The sequence below is a fragment of the Haliaeetus leucocephalus genome, unplaced genomic scaffold (genome assembly GCF_000737465.1).
Source record: "Haliaeetus leucocephalus isolate CR32 unplaced genomic scaffold, Haliaeetus_leucocephalus-4.0 Scaffold1, whole genome shotgun sequence".
Classification (NCBI taxonomy): Eukaryota; Metazoa; Chordata; class Aves; order Accipitriformes; family Accipitridae; genus Haliaeetus; species Haliaeetus leucocephalus.
Window position 1 is genome coordinate 5800761 of NW_010972437.1, and position 5433 is coordinate 5806193.

Sequence of the window (5433 nt, forward strand, 5' to 3'; positions counted from 1 at the left end):
AGAAAAAAAAAAACAAAAAAAACCAAACCCGGAACCCCGAGGGTTGAGATAAAGGCAGTTTACTGGAACAACACAAAGAAATTGCAACAACAACAACGGTACTAATGAAAAAGTATACAAAAAGAGTGATGCACAGTGCAACTGCTCACCACCCGGGACCCGACGCTCTGCCACTTCCCCCACCGAAAAGAAGAGCCCACCCCCCGGCCCGCTCCCCCTTTATATACTGAGCATGATGTCACATGGTATGGAATAGCTCCTTGGCCAGTTCAGGTCAGCTGCCCCGGCTATGCCCCCCACCTCCCAGGTTCCTGTAAAAAAAAAATTAACTCTATCCCAGCTGAACCCAGGACAACCAGGAACCATAGCGTTAGAGAACAATGTTGCTTTTCTATTGGTGGCTTCCAGCTCCTGTGCAGTAGATGTTGGCCCAACTGATAAAAATCAGCATGTCTTCATTAATATTACACTGGCTTTCACAACTGTCCTGCCCTGTCCTCTCTTCTTACTGCTATATAATCAGTAATGGCCTGTGTTTCAGGAACATTTATTTTTTTATATGAGAGTTGGCCTGAGTCAACTGGTTTCAGTGACGTATATTCTATCAATCACATCATTGTTTCTTAGACTAAAGGAAGGAATAAGTTCTTAACTGTCAGACTTCTCAATACCTGATATTTACATATTCTTATTTTTCCAAACTATTGAATTCATATTCAAAGGAAAAGATACTTTGAACATGTAAAGGTATTTGATTGCTTTAGAGAGCCTTTCCATTCTTGATTAACTTATATATTAATATAGAACAGTTAATAAGAATGTAATGTTCAGTATAGTATGGTTAATAAGAATGTAGTCTTACCTGCAGCATTTAAAATGTGAGAAAAGTAATTTTTTCCTTGGTGATTAGTACTTTGTATTTGGTGGAACATATCTAAAACTTCCAGAGTATTAAAAATACTTGTCAAGCCTGTATACACACGTATGGGCATATATGCATGTATGTAAACATATAAGCTGCACAGAAGTTTGTAAACAGATAGATGATTGGCTGTGGGTAGCAGGTTGTACTTATTGAAGTCGATTACAAAGCATCTGTTAGGCATCAGCAGGGAAACAGGCTGGGATTTGAAGAGAAAGTAAGATATCACACAAAAGAAACGTTGCATACTGCTTTGATCCATTTGTACTACAGTCTAGCTTTCTTATAATGATGGGTGAGTGAAGGCCTTAGAAAGAATTTAGATGATTCTTAGAAGAAAAATAATAAATGCTCACTGCTTTCCTTTCATTGCTTCTTGTTCGCTACACATTTCTTACAGCAGTGCAACTCATTGAGATACATTGGTATAGTCTGTGATGATAATGTCATCAAAAGGATATTGTTGTAGTGACATCAGTTCTGACATCTGAATACAGGATGTTAATGATTTGCATGATATTATCAGATGTTTTACTTCTTTGGATTGCTCACTATTTGTTAAGTGACGTGAACTAATGGCAAATTTACCAAGTGTGATTCCTCAGCAGTGCAAATGATTGCCCATTTCTTTCTAGCTGTTGATATGCCATGGTCAAGTTACTTCCTTGGAATTGTGCTGTATCTCTTGTTGATGACAGCGACAAGGAAAACGTGGGGTTTTTTTCTGATAATGCACAAAAGTATTTTAAAGATCTGAGAAATGGAAATGTTTCAGTACCACTTCATAGACAGATAAAAATTATAAATTCAGCCATTTACTATCACTGTTCTGCAGGAAGTGCATAAAAAAACCAGTGAATGCTTATGTGCATGCGTGCTCAAAACCAATTATGGTTCAAGAAAATTTGCATACTTTAAAGGACTTAATTTGAATCACTGGAACTATACCAGCTTTCCAAGAGAGAAAATACTGCTAGTTTTTACAGGAATTTTTCTGTGATTACTAAGAAAATAAATTTGGTTTGGGTGAAAGGAAAATATTTTTTGAAGCTTTGGGAGAAAACTCAGTTAAGTTACATATTCTGAAGCTTCATTTCATGTATAATCAAACAGGGTTTAGGCTGATATGATTGAAAAGCCCAATGAAAAGCGTAGTGCTTAAGAAAAGCTGCTCAGCAGAACACTTAATAGGTTTTTCCTGGTCTAGTATTTTTCAGAATGAATTATAATCACCAAGATAAAGGGACTATCTGACATATTAAACTGGCTAGAAATAATTTTTTCTGTTGGTAGCACCTCAGCCACCTTTTTGAAATACCTTACAGTGTGGTAGTGATAGTAATGAACATTCCTGGTTCTTTCTGCTAGTTTTGGTCACAGGAGGCCTTAAGTACACATACTGCAAACATTCAAGAACTACAGCAACAAATAATGGTATGCAACTGAAAGCTAACAAGCAGTTTGTCTCTAGCAAAGGAAGGGTGAAAAGTAAAGAAACTAATTGAAGGAGGAGGACCCCAGAAAACAAATAGTGATGAGGTCACTAGAAATTGGGTACACCCATATTATCACATAAACAGAATATAGTGTGAGATAGAAGCTTAGTAGCTTTTGCAACATACCAGTGCTAAGAGACACAGACAGCAACCCAAGGAACTTAACTGTTGATTATAGGAAGATACCCATCAGCTTCTCATGAGGCTTTAAATCTCCTTCAGAGTGAGTGCATCTGAATTAAAATTGGTTGGAAATGGTGACAGCTGACAAATAGTGGTTTGGTCTAAAGCAACATAGAAAGTTCTGGAGCACAAATTCTTACAAATAGATATTCCTGAACTACCATGCACTCTTACTTCATGGCAGCACATAAAGACTCAAGGAAGTGTTTTTCCATGCTAATAAGCAGTTGTTTAGCTGCCAGGTCCCTATAAGATGAAAGGGACAAAATCCCAAGGCCTTTATTTTGTTGTTACTCAGTTCAGCTGACAATCATAGAATCATTTAGGTTGGAAAAGACCTTCAAGGTCATCGAGTCCAACCATTAACCATGCCCACTAAACCATGTCCTGAAGTACCCTGTCCACTCGCTTTTTTAATATCTCCAGGGATGGTGACTCAACCACTTCCCTGGGCAGCCAATTCCAATGTTTGACAACCCTCTCAGTAAAAAAAATGTTCCTAATATCTAACCTAAATCTCCCTTGCCTCAACTTGAGGCCATTTCCTCTTGTCCTATCTCCAGCCACCTGACAGAAGAGACCAGCCCCCACCTCACTACAACCCCCTTTCAGGTAGTTGTAGAGAGCGATAAGGTCTCCCCTCAGCCTCCTCTTCTCCAGACTAAACAGCCCCAGTTCCCTCAGCCGCTCCTCATAAGACTTGTGCTCCAGGCCCCTCACCACCTTTGTTGCCCTTCTCTGGACATGGTCCAGCACCTCAATGTCTTTCCTGTAGCGAGGGGCCCAAAACTGAACACAGTACTCGAGGTGCGGCCTCACCAGTGCTGAGTACAGGGGAACACTCACGTCCCTGCTCCTGCTGGCCACACTATTTCTGATACAGGCCAGGATGCCGTTGGCCTTCTTGGCCACCTGGGCACACTGCCGGCTCATATTCAGCCGGCTGTCAGCCAGCACCCCCAGGTCTTTTTCTGCTGGGCAGCTTTCCAACCACTCTTCCCCAGGCCTGTAGTGCTGCGTGGGGTTGCCATGACCAAAGTGCAGGACCCGGCACTTGGCCTTGTTGAACTTCATACGATTGGCCTCAGCCCATTGATCCAGCCTGTCCAGATCCACCTGTAGAGCCTCCCTACCCTCAAGCAGATCAACCCTGCCTCCCAACTTGGTGTCATCTGCAAACTTGCTGAGGGTGCACTCAATCCCCTCATCCAATGAAGCAACCTCAGTCAGACATGTTCATCCCATCCTCTGACATGCTCAGACTGAGAAAGAGTAAGCCAGGAACAGTATCTGCAAAATCAATCCTAGCTCACCCCAGGATCTGCCATGAAGTTTACAAGGGAGAGTGGTAGGAGGCAATATCCTGCCTTTAATCATACAGACATTTTTAATTATTCCTGTACAGTAAATCTGCTTGCAACTCATACTCACAGCACTTGCTTTTTCTTAACACAGCCACCCTAGAAGGCCCCAGTAGTAAACATCAGTATCATCTGATTGTGTTTTCATGCCAAACTGTTGACAACTGGATAAAAGCAAGCAAGACCTAAGTTATAAAATAGAATTGAGCTCCAAGACCAGAGACAAGTTCCCTGAGGTAGGAGTTCCTTTAGGAACTTTATCACTTACAGGTTTACATGTAATTAATTGCATCCCCTTTTTTATTTCAACACAATTAGTAATATAGATTGTCTCCTTTACATCAACAATATCCAAATGTTCTCCATAGTGTGACCTATGCTAGAGATTAATTTGTTTTCTCAGTCTTTCCTGCCCATTTCCTCAAAGGCCAAATGATGCTACAGCCTCTTAAGAGGCTTGCTGAAGCAGAGAGGCACTGCAAATTTGTTTGAGCTAAACATCAGTTTGGCCCATAGTGGTATTTCACCATTTCTGTTGCTGTCTGAAGGGAGGAAGCAAGCTGCCAGCAGACCTTTCCTAGGGGATGCTGTTGTTACAGGTGGGACATACCTGAAGTGGAAGCACTAGCTCTTCCCAAAGACCCCTGTGGAAAAGCATCTAAGATAAACAGTACCTGCTCAGATAATCTGTCTGGTTTTATGTTTTCTAGAGCTTGAAAGCATAAGGGAACAGGTAACATCTGGTCTACCACAATACCAGTCCTAGGTGGCTGGGGCATCCAGCTCTTAACATGTTCTTTGTCAGTTGCTGGTCTTAATAGCTGTAGGGACTGTGGGTGAAGACTGTCTCTTGTATTAATACAAAGTTGTGCACAATGGGGCTTTTAGATATATTAATGTAATTTAGATAATTAACAACAATAGTACAGTAGTGAGCAGATCTGTTGTAACAATGCTCTTGCCTCCCTCCCACACCGTAGCAGGGCACTCATGCAGACTGTGGCTGCAGGCAGAGGCAGCGGCTGGGGTGGGGGGGGTGCTGAGTATGCTAAGCTGTGTGTTCCTGTGCTCATCCTGCTTTAGTGTTCCTTCCTTTCTTGAACATTTAAATTGTTTGTTGAATGCTTAACTTTAAGAACAAATTCAGTGCCATTGGAGCTGATAGCTCTCTTACAATTTTTTATCTGCTTCCATAACGTCAGGATTTCACCCAATGGGACTATGTTTAAGCTTTATTTTGTTCAGGCCCAGTAACCATTTTAAGATTTCATTTACACATTTTGCTGCTTGAACCTATTTTTGCAAGTTGATGAACACCCAGCAAATGAGTTTTAATTTGGGCATTTAAAAAAAAAAAGGAACCAAATATTGCTACATGCTCAAGGAAAGAAACTTTGAATGAGCAACTAAATGTAGTTTCCCTGGAAAGCTGAATTTTTTAGTTGCATTCAGTCAGCCAGGCAATGAAAAT